Here is a 12,777-nt window from a genome sequence, read left to right on the forward strand (position 1 = left end):
TGCTGGTAGCTGCAAGATAGGGTGGTGTTGAGCCATCATGCCAGCTACATTAGGATTATTCTTTAGAGGCCAGATTCATCACCTTTAAGGACCCTTTTTTACCTCTGGAGGGTCACAGTAAGTCTATTAACATAACAGAAAATCTGTCCAATATTTGCTAACACTAGGAAATACTTTGGGATAAAGGTTACTGTATGCATGCAGGGTTTTACGGTTATCAGTGGAAGTTCTGTGTCTGGAACAAAAACATGATTTGGCCTCTTATTTAAAGTGCATGAGGTGTACTTGGCTCTCATTCTGTGCCAGGGAATCCAAGGGAAAAGGGACCATGGACACTTTTTTGACATACCCTAGCAAAGTTCTCTCACTGCGGCACATTGCTGCAAAGGTGGGATGCTACTGTATGAAGAAGAGAGCCATAAATCTACTCGCAGTACCCTTGGCATCAAGACACTAGAAAATAACATTATTAATACCAAATGTAGATGGCATTTTATCGAACTAAATTATAACTAAAAATAGAGCTCATGCATCATTAATGCCATAAGGCTTTCATAGGAGTCATTACATGTTTATGGAAAAATGAGGTGTTTATGCAGATATTAACTCAAGTTTTATAGATAATATATTTTACAGAGGACATGTCTTCATCACAAAGGGTTTTGTAAATCATTGTGGTTTGCATAAATTTTATCTCGCTATGTAAAATGAAGAACTCTTTGTTCAGTGAAAGATAAATTTTCTTAACAAGTGAATTTCTTAGTATAACAACTCATTGACCTCCTCTACAATGCTCAAATAAATTTGTTAGTCTCTAAGGTGGCACAAGTACTCCTGTTCTTTTTGCGGATACAGACTAATACGGCTGCTACTCTGAAATCTACAATGCCTGTTATCCAAGGATCAAAACCCTTTTTGGCACTATGAAAGCCCATAACTTCCCCACTCCCGATTAATATAAAGGACACAGATGATGCATCCAGCCCTGGGTGGAGTATGGAAGCCTTTTAACAGATCACAGCACAACACAAAAGTTTAGGATAGGAAGGGAAGAAAAGCATATGCAGTAGAAATTTGAAGGGAAAGTCAGGTAATTAGTTAAGTTAAATGTGGCCAGAATGCAACTCCACTCTTACAGAAAGTACCATGGGATCTATAATGAGCACAAGTAATTAGTGTCTGTTTTACATCTAATCTGAAAGGCAGCATGTCCAATAGCACAGCCTTCTTTAGAGATGTAGGTGGCCCTCATTACTATGGTATCTGTGCACCTCACAGTTATCAACAGGTCTTTATGTTCACAACACCTATGCGAGGTAGGGAAGTGCTAACTCCTTCTAAAAGAGGAGGAAACAAGTTTAAGTGATTTACCCAAGATTATACAGGAAGTCTGTGGCTGAGCTGAGAATTTAACCCAGGTTATCCACTGGACTGTCCTTACTCTAACACCCTGCTGGCGCATTGCTTCAGAGTTTGAAGGAGAAAGGAAACCTACTGAATACCACTCCCATTTACTTCAGCACCTTCCTGGGAGGTCTCCAATCCAAGAGCAGTCATCCGGCTGACCTTGTTCAGCAGCAATGTTCAACCTGCGGGCTTCAAGCTCTAGGGACACGATGAATCTCTTCCCATTCCATGATTTCAATGTTCAGTGGAAATGGATCGGCTCAATTACTGCTGTGAAGTGCTGCAGAACCCACTGCTTCCTTTGAAGTGCTGTGGATGCAGGGGAGCATCAAAAGAGACCATTTCCAAGTAGCTGACTGGGGGGGTATTTGTCACAGGCTTGATCTCCCACAGTATCCTCTGGGGGTGTGACAGGGCCCCTGTACACACCCATCTTCCAGTCCTCAGTGTCCAGGTAGTCAGCAGCACAGAGCCAGGTGTGGGAGACTCAGCTGAATCCCCACCGGAGTCCACCCTTGCAGAGTTACCAAACGTCCCCCACCCCCTCCAAAAAAGGGGAGTGAGGGGAGAAAACAAAATCTGAAGCAAGCCCACAGCAGGCAAGCCATGATCCAATTCTACACCCACGGGTACGTCACTCGGAAGAGTTCCAAAGCAATCATTCAGAATCCAGATCACCTGCCACTCAAGGAGTTCAGACAGGCAGCAGTTTCACTAGCAATTCTTGCTCTCTGCCACACTTTCCTCTGGGAGTAGAGGACTGAAAGTCTGTTCCCTCCCAGGCCTGCTGCTAACTGAGTTGGGCTTCCCCTCTTTTAAGCCTTTCTTCCAGGCCTGGAATGCCTTGCAGGTACAACAGGGCAAGCCCATAACAGTTCCTTAACAGTCACCTGGCAGGTGCAGTGTTTGTACACTCCACCACAAGGGATCACAATGATTGAGAGCCCTTAATATCCAGAATGTCTTAGTATCTAAGTAGTCTGCAGCATGTCTTGTCAATAGTGCTGCAGTACATGTGGGACAGAGGAGATATGTGGAACCTGCCACAGGGCTTGATCTTGCAGCTCTGAAGTCAGTGGGAGCAATGACATTGGTGTCAGTAGACACGTAATCAAGCCTTGAATACTTGCATTGCAACTAAGAAATTTTTCTACATGACTGCAAGAGGCACAAATTTGAATCTCCATCTCTATCTCTTATCTCAGCGTCAGAGGAAAGAAATGCCCTCCAAGACAGCAAGTTCTGTTTCAGTGGAGCTGGGAAAGATTGCAGCAGTGAGTTAATAAATTCTCTTTTGCCAGCTAGAGCATTATCTGCGGTTGAGAAGGAAGTCTGGACTGTTCGTGGAGGAAAATAAGGATGGTGATAGGGATCAGGAATGGTTTAATTGGGGAGGGGAGAAGAAATACCTCCTTCAAGCGAGCCCTGGAACCTCATGCTGTGTTACGATAGCCACCTGGAAGAACTATGCTGCAGTTGTGTACAGTTAGACAGTCCTCCAGCTAGATGGGAAGGAGCTGACAAGCAGACAGACAGGGCCAATGCTCATTTACATGCTTTGCTTTTCATAAATGTTGCAAGCAGCAGGAGAAATGTGTATAATTTAGGCTCTTCCCCAATTACACCAACCCTCCTTTTTTCATGTTGTGAATCACCCCACAGTGACAAAGAGAGAGATGCCAAGATGCTTGCTGCTATTTCACAGGCAGAACAATCCCCCATTGTGTGTGATTCAAGAAGAGTCAGCAGCACACCTTTGTTTAAATCCTACTCCATCCTGATCACCATCTGTGTAAGAGGTGGACGTACAGCACATCGGAAATAATTTTGAATCCATTGTTTTCATTTCTGCAAAGGGGAATTGTAGGTCTCCAATCCATTTCCGCTTTTATTGTGTTTCTCTAAAAGGTTTCACTGCAGAGATTTCTTTTAGAATAAACCAAATGTTTCACTTTGTTGCTATTGCTATGCAAGCAACACGAAGGATAAAGCGTAGAAGCCTGATATGGCAGAAATGGTGGAAGGTGTTGTAAGATAGATAAAGAAGAAAAAGCACAGGATAGTTTTACTTTATTAGCTATAAACCCCAGTTTAGCCAGAGAGCAAAGAATAGGGCAGATACTGTTAAAGTAAATCAAGTTGTTCGCTTTTTCTATCACAAGGAAACAGTGACACTTAGTGGCGAAGGAGAGTGACACAAATCAACCCCACTCTTTAACAGGGAATTCTCTCAGTTTGATTTCTGGGAAGTGCAAACCAGTTGGGATAAAATAAGAATTGAGCCAACATTTCAGACGAAATGGGAACTGATTGGTTCACAGTTGTTTCTCCCTCAGTTGTCTTTCATCTGTGTACCTGCAGGCCCACTGATTGACACAAGTCCTGGCTAATGACAGCCGTGGAAGAGAGACCATCTAGGAGGTTTCTAAAATAAAGCTTGTTGTCACATCCTTCTTCCAGTCTCATCAGACTCTCTGTTCCCATGCGAGTGCCAGCCTTGGTTTTAGCACTGAAGAGGGTTTGGATAGATAGTTTAGATAGTTTGGATAACCATTTGAATGCTTCCCTGCAGTGAAACCTTTGAAGATCCACCCCAAAACCATCATGTGATAAAAGACCTGGCTGTACAATCCATTACACTCACTAGCCTGGTGCATTTACATTGACTTCAATGGGTTTACGTCAACCCAGTATCATCTGGTGTATAAGGGCTTGTCTACACTGTGCAGCTTTTAGTGACAGGGCTGTGTTGACACAGCATTGTTGCTAAAAGTCAGAGTGTGTAAACACTTTTTTTCGGTAGTTTGTACCGAAGGGAGCAAGTCAGACTTGAGCTAATCTCACACATGTGTGATTTGGGGACGGTGTCAGTTTTGTTTGAAGCAGCCACATATTTCCTCTATTGCTATCACTACGATGATTTTCTTATCTATTGTACTCATATGCCCCCCGTTATCACAACATCTGAGCTCATCACAAACCTGAATGCATTCATCCTCATAACACCTGTGAAGAAGGGAAGTACTGTTTATCCTCACTTTAGAGATGGGGAATTTGGGGCCCAGAAAATAAATAGGTGACTTGACCAAGGTCACAGACAGTTTGTGGCAGAGCAAGGAATTACATCCAGGTCTCCTGACTTTCAGGCTAGTATCCTAACCATTAGACAATCCTTCCTCTCAAGATTTCATTGGGCAAATTGCACCAATGCACACTAGGGAAGTGTTGATGTGTGCCAGCAATGTCCACATGGGCAGTTAGTTTGTGACACACTGATGCACCCTTGAATTTACACCCCAGTTATGTCACTTTAGTCCACCGTGCGGACAAGCCCTAAGTACTTCAAAATATGGCCCAACGTTACCAAGAAACGCAATGATTTTTTCTTATCAAGTATACTTGCTGGCATTTGGAAATTAAATGGGGAAGTGTAACATAATCAAGATAACCTATGTTAGAACTCTAATTAGAGCCATTTGTTTGGAAGCTGTTTTTCTTTAACTATTATGTGTTTGGTGGTAATGATACAATATTCTGTAAAAACAAGAAAATGTTTCATTAATGTTCATGGCAACGGAAGATCAATCTGTATTTGTGAAAGTTAATGAATACACAGAAATATCATATAGTCACCTGTGATCTCAGTGCATAATAATGCTACTGCTTCGGGCACTCTTCAGCATAGCAACAGGGCTCAGACACACCTATTTTAGCATTCAGATTATTTGTGTGGTTATTTAGTTAATGGTAACAAGACTGGAAGTTGCAAACTTGAAGAGCTGCTGATTTTCTTAAAATCAACTAAAGCTGTTCACACCCCCTACACAAAAAGAAAAACAAACACACAAAACAAAACCCCACCACCAAAATATTAACGCAATAGGCCAATAGTGAAAAAATATGGAGGTTTAGTTTTGATTAACATTGTAATTATCGGGGGGTTTTCTGTGTGTGTTTTTGTTTTAAATTCTCTAAATACATAGCTTCCAAGGACATGTACAACCAAATTTTTGAAGGTAGGTACAATTAGGGCTCGTCAAAATAGTCTGAGTTTTGAATTTGACTTCTGTTTAACTGAAAACAATTGATTACAATTTTCAACAAGGATGTTTGTGTTTTGCAACCAGCACTGGAGACAATGCACAAATGCCTACCCATCCGCTATTATCTCTGCCCACACGTCCTATTGGCCAATTCTGCTGTACGCACAATTTGTTGATTTGCACAGCCATATATTACACTGGACATAAATGCAAGTTATCATAGTTGCACCTTGGTGGCTTGATTTAAAAATGTGTGTGTGAGTGTGTCTGTGTGTACACGTGTGTGTTATCCTGCCTCTCATTTGCCTGCACAAAGAATGTGGTATGTATGCACGTGATTGAGAATGATGGATATTTACGTATGTATCTAAAAATTATTAGTATGCTCGCAAATTAGATACATTATTCAGGATGCAATATGTGTCTGCAGCACAACCACATACTTTCAGAATCAGGCCCATATTTCTAGTGAAAATATTTAAACCTCATTTTCCCCCTTTGAATGGGTTAAATATAATCTAAAACACAGAAATATGCTTGACTATGTAAAGAAACAGAGGACAATCAAAGCATCAGAAAGAATCCTGTGAAGGTCTCAGAATTACATCCTTGCTTCAGCACTGCTTCCATACCCTTTGTTGTCGGTACTAAGTACAGCCTCAGGGATGGAGCAATTGTCCCACTCTGAATTTACATCTATAAAGAAGAAAGTCTATTCCCAGAGGCAAAAGACGAACTTCTGACATTAAAAACCACTAAATGTCTACCTTTAGTTTCTGGAAAGGGCAATCCTAATGAGACAACAAGGACAGAACCACATTTGGCTCTGTCTTAATACCCTGTATTCTAAGAGACAATCAAATACAGCTGAAGAGTGGTAATTTGCTTTGTATTGGCTGTACTAAATATGTTCAAGGAAAATCAAATTAAAATGGTCTGGGATGCCATGACTTTACTTCCAGGGATGCAGATAGTGATTTTTTCCCCTAATGTACTGGAGATCTAATTCAAGTGAAGTCTTAAAACATTATTTCCCCCCCACCCCTCCCCGAGTACTGCCAAGGTCAGTGCCAGCTTGGGTTACCTGCTGTGTTGCTGCTGGTTAAGTAGTGTAGACCTGCCCATGAGCGAGAGAGACTTGCACAGTTCAGAATACTTTCTTGTTGTGATTTTGGACTGAAGTGTAATTCACTTGGCAAGTCACTTCCTTTTCATTTCCTCTCCTCTTCCAGCCCCAGATTTATACTTCCCTTTCCAAGTTTTGCCCCAGAAGACTATTCCTCAATAATGAAAATATTCCATGCTGATAAATACATGCTGATCTCTTTCAGGGTGAGGGAGAGTGAAAGGACACAGTCCACCACTGTTCTGTCAGATCTATGTGGAACTGCAGTTTGACAAATAGCATGTTACTTATGTCCAATGGTGAAGGTTACACAGAGCTCCAGGCTGCCCTTTGGAGGGCATGCATATTGGCTGTCCGCTACATGTACTCATGCTGAATATTTTGTTCTTAAGTGTTTATAGATGTGCTGAATTTCCATCGCCCCAACGTTTGGAGGGAAAGCAAGCTGGGAGAGGCAGAGTTCAAATGGGAGGATCTGGGTGGTAGAACTGCTGTAGTCTCTCTGCTCATATCTAGCCCACCCACTGTGCAGCAGGATTATACCTCTTGTTTGGGTGGATGACCGTTCTGTGTGGCAGGTGGAAGCAGAGAATGGGAGAGCCACAGGAGAAATAATGCTGCATGGATCCTACTATCCTTTTTCCCTGATCCCAAGGGGATCCATAAGGGCCAGGACCCAACTATTATGTTTCTAGCATTCTTCCCATTATACATCTGCTCAGTGCTCATTCCAGTGGATTAGCTATTCTATTTCTATACAACTGTTGTATCAGTTAGTAAATATTTTAAAGCCCGTCTGGATGAATCATACGCTATCAACCAAGGATTCATCACTGTTCTCAACATTACATGGAAAGAGACTTCTAGGCACTTTACAATAAGACAATTAGAATTCAGTTCAAAACACACACAAATTTTTCTCCCACCCCCCATAAAGCCCTGGGCAATTTGGGTGGGCATTCTCTCTCACTCAGCTTAACTCATGACCCCTCGAGCTGATTTGTCTGGTGATGATGCAAAAGATAAATAACCCACCAAATTCATCCTGATCTGTTATCATAGCTATACATTTAGCTAACTGTTTGTGACAGATTTTTGACATTAAATGTCATAAATGATATGGCTGAAGAGTACAAAGTATTTGAAGGGAACGTTACTTTTAGGTCATTTTTCCCACCCTGCAGACAGTTCCACTAACAGGGAAAAGAATCAGACCCCACTGATTTAAGGACCCTTCACTTAAAGAACAAGGTCACAGTATTTTCTGTCTTCTTTATAATTGGACTGTTCAACCATAGGTAAAGTCTTACCATATCAATCACTGCATGAATGAAGGCTGAATAAAAGCATTTACTGAACTGTCACATCTATGATAAAACAACATGTGCTGTCAGCTTTAAAGGGAATCCATTAATGGAACAAAACCTTAAAGATAAATACTAGTCATAGCATGCCCTTAAGATCACTTATTTATGGTCGCAGTCCATAAAAAATAAAATAGAATAATATCCTTGTTTACTGTAAATTGAGCTTATTTTAGTACTGAACAGTGTATCAAACAACAGGGGTGTATTGATTTCCCCCTTCACAAGTACATGCTGCCATTCTTCCCAACACTTTATGTCAAGCTGCTTTTCTGAAAGTCTCTATCACTCTCAGTTCTGCTAGTTTTACTTTCTAGGAGGTGGATACTAGCAATTTATATTTCTATAGCGCTTTGCATCCTGAACAATCCCAAATGTATCAAAACAATATACAAACAAGGGACCCAAGGCTGATTTTTTTGTTTGTTTTTACATGCACGTGTGGTCCTATTTGGAGTCAAGGGCAGACACCACAAAGAAATCAAGGCTTGACATGGTGTGGAGATTGAACTAGCTGCCCACCCTTATCACAGGGTTGAGGAACATTGCTAGGGAAAGTGTGGGAAAGCCTAGACTGCATCTGACTGTGCTATGTTTGATTTAAGGATACAGAACATGAGTCTCCTGGGCTCTTAGTGTTTCCTTTCACCAGAATAAAATTTTACAGAAAAGCCTGCAATGAACCCCCTTCTCCCACAACATCCTTGAATAGGTCCAAACCCTGGAAAAGACTAACTTGTATTTGAAAAGTTGTTCATTTGTCAGATATATGACTGAACCTCCAGGGGATTCAATGTGAAATCAATTATTAGAGCTGGTCAGGAATTTTTAAAATGAAACTTGTGTCAGAAAACACGGATTTCTCAAAATTGAAACTTTTCAAAGCATTGTATCATTTCAGTGAGGAAGTTTTTCATGTCTAGGATGGAATCTTTGGTCAAAATGTACATATGCATGTCACCAATAACCCAGGGATGAGGGAGACTCAGGTTCAAGTCCTTATCCTCTGGATTATTGGCTAGTCTGGAGTGGGGATGTCTCCTTGGGGTTTTTCATGAAAAGCCTGAAAAGTCTCCATTTTGTCCTGATGTGGAACAAATTCTCAATTTATTTTTTGTGTGAAACGGAATTGTTTCACAAACAGCCCTATTAATGATTCATTTCAGCCCAAATCAGCTAAATGGTTACTTGCTTATGTACCTCAGAACAATGTTAAGAAGAGTGGAATTAATGTGTTCCCTTAACAGCCAACCTGTTTTATTTTTTCCTTCATATCAGCATTTTTACCTTCATTACTTCCATAGTAAATCTTCTTTTATGCCCCTGCATACCTTCATTTTGTTTATTGGCTTCCAGTTTAGAAGAAACATGACTTTGGCTTAAAAAAATCCCACCATAACATAAACAACACATTTTGTGCTTTTCTGTAGTTTGCTTAGCTTTGTGGGGGTGGGAGTGGGTAGAATTGTTCATTCTTCTGAGGCAACTCTCCAGAAAGTCAGTATTGGCTCTCTAATTCAGCAAAGTACTTAAACACATGATTTATTTCAGACATATGCTTAAAATCAATGAGATTACAGACTTGCTTAGAGTTAAGCATGTGTTTAAGTTTTTATGACTCCTGAGAAAAATACGTAAACATAAACATTAAATTCCCATAAGTGATTTAGAGGCCCAGTCATGAAGAGACACACTGAGAAACAAAATCAAGAGGATTATTTACGTGAATGAACATTTGCAGAATTATTTCCTATAATTACACAAGCCATTGACAAATTTTCCAGGTGTGGTTACCGAAAGGTAGACACCTAAATAAAGTATCTAATTTTAAGGACCAAAATTTGAAAATTTTGGCCTATGTTTTGTTTTTGATTGAAATAAAAAAATTATACTAATGTCCATTCCTTTTTATACAATTTCCCTAACTTTTTACTGTTTTCCTTTTACAAGTGAATATTGTCAGCAATCCCATAAGCACTAAATCTGACCAGACTATTCTTGTTAGCTCCGCTACAGTAACATGTTTCCTGGAAATGGAAACAGAACACCATACTCACTGAAGTTGTAATGACCCTTGTGAGTTTGTACATGGTAGGGACACAAAGCGCATTTATCTCCCCATTGTGCCATAAGCATTGGACATAAGCTTCATTCACAATTGCAGACCTTGAACGTTCTTGAGTACAGGGAGCTCAACACACCAAATACAGATGTGGGTGGGTAGAATGGGGAGGGAAGGTAACAGGCTATCTCCTTTCAGCAAGCTACAGAGGGGAGTGTTTGCTGCATCTCCATAAAGCTTATAGCAACAGCATGCTCCCCTCATGCACAGTGAAGCTCTAGCCAGCTTTTTGCCAGCCTCAGGTATGCTGCCTCCAGAGTCCGAATGCAGTAGTGAACTTCTGCATCACCCCAAATGCAGGGCAGGGCCTAAAATGCACAACTGAGTCTAAAGCTAGACATTTGTCAAACAAGCTCATTGATAAAAGTCAGTGTATATCTTGCTCCCTATTGGTGAGTGAACATTACGCTCAACCCTTCCTTAATCCAAAACTATTTAATGTAGGGTTAAGGGGAATGTAATAGCACATACTTACTAGAGCATTCCCTTGCCTGGTGCTCTGCAGCAACCACTCAAACTCTGTGTCCATTGTGGTCTTCTGCTGCTCTGCCTAGCTCCAACATCCTCCAGGTGGCAATGACTTAACACTCTAGTAGGTCCTTTACAGTTGTATCCCTTCTGGGATTCCCGGTGTGGCAAACCAATAACTTCCAAGAAATTAAAAAGGGTTCCAGACACAAGATCTTCCTCCCACCTGGGCTCTTAAGTCTCACTTTCGCAGAGCCCAAACTAAACACAAAGAAACATAACCACCACCCTTCCTGCGCTCAGTTCCCTGCAGATTCTTCACTCTTTCCCAGGATCCATAGAGATCTTCCTCACTATTTTTTACAAAGCACCATCTCCCAGGGCTTTCTCCATGGAGGCCCAGTTCTTCTCAGTCCACTGTCCCTCAGGGCTTCTTCCCTGGAGACCTTCCCCTTGCCTGTCTCTTTTCAGGCTGCATCCTTACATACATCCACCTGAGCCTGGGCCATTCCTAAGCCCTGCTTCACAAGCTTCTTTCTCTCCCGTTACCCTCTCCCTTCAGGGCTAGTCACATGAGAAACAAGCCTCTCCTTGCAGCAGCTTACCTTCTTCTCAATCAAGCTGCCCCTAAAAGACTGTGAGATCACCCAGCTCCTTCACACCTGCACTTAAACTAGACCCACACCATGTAACCCTCAGCACATCAGGATCAGCTGGGAGGGTGTGTTCTCACAGGCAATGCTGACCCTGACTCTCCTTAAAGGGCCAGCCTCTTGTGACAGGTAAAAGCGATGGCATCACAATCATATCGGACTCAGCACATAACTGACCAGGCTCCACATGAATCATTTGGTATCCTTTCTCATATAGTATTTCCAAAACCTGCTCACACAATGAATGCATAGATATGTCTAAGGACCTGATGTCTAAGGACCTGACCTACTCCAGTTTAAATTCAGAGTAACTCCCCCAAAGCTGGTGAAATTATTAAGTAAAAATTAATCAGGCCTTATTTATTAGCTCAACTCTGACTTCACTGAGCTTCTTTCTAATAATGTTCATAGGTCGAAATTATGAGGTCTTTGCTAATTTGCTCATTGTAGGCAGTCACCACAGCAAAATGGTATCTCCCATAAACACTCCAGCCATCTCTTTCACCCACTTCTTTCTTCTGTTTCCCATTGTATTTCTTGTTGTGTCTTCAGCTCCAAAACTCTTCCATGTTTTCATAGCTTGTATGCTCTCGAAGGGAAGGACTGTGTCTTGTACAGCACGTACCATAATACAGACTTTAGGCTTTGTGACCTGTGGGCATTATGATATTCTAACATAATAAAATTGACACCCAAGAATAAAATTGTAGATAAATTGGGAGAAAATGGGTTAAATTCTGAATATTAAAATCTATGTTAGTATTATGGTTTATTACAAAAGACCATGCTTCCTTTTAAGTACTGTAAAAGATCATCATTTTCCTGGAATAGACGTCTAAAAGTGTTTTGTGAAAAGGTTTTCATTTCACTTTACTCAAGACAGGGACATGGGTGATAAGGATTCTACAAATTCCACAGGCAGAAAGACAGATAATCAAAACCATTTATCAGACATTTGTAGTATGGGTAAAATGGGACTCAGATCTAAACCACCCTGCTTTGGGTTTTGCAGAACCTAAACATGACCAGCACATTTCTGCAAAACGCAAACCACCCCTTCTATCTTGCCTTGATGCTGAACACACACACCCCCAAACCAGAGCCATTTACTTCAACATGTGAACTTTGTGGGAGTTGGTTGAATGGGACCAGGATCTGAACCCACCTTGGGTTTGAATTTGCAAAAACAGCACCGTCTCTAGCAGCAAAGGGAAAAAACTCTTTACGTAAGTAATAGGTTTCAGAGAGAGATTGATCTGGCTTCTGGCATTGTAAGCAGATTGATTGCTATTTCCCCTGCATGTCACTTTAGTTCTTCCAGTTTAAAAAAAAAAAATCATACAATACTTGTTTGATTTAAAAAAAAATGGATTTTATAGATGCCACCATCTTACATTTCGCTGATACATCCCGGTAAAGAGTGCTAGTGTTCATTTCAAGGGAAATTTCATGTTCCTGTCAGTTTCCAGATGACTCAGGCATGTGTGGGTTTATTGATACTGAAGTGAGCATTGCCTGAAGATGCAGGAGTGGCTTCTAGAACCTATACATTTTAGAACCGACTGTGACTGGAATTCAAGCTACACGTACCCAT

Source organism: Eretmochelys imbricata, chromosome 13, assembly GCF_965152235.1.
Source record: "Eretmochelys imbricata isolate rEreImb1 chromosome 13, rEreImb1.hap1, whole genome shotgun sequence".
Taxonomy (NCBI): Eukaryota; Metazoa; Chordata; order Testudines; family Cheloniidae; genus Eretmochelys; species Eretmochelys imbricata.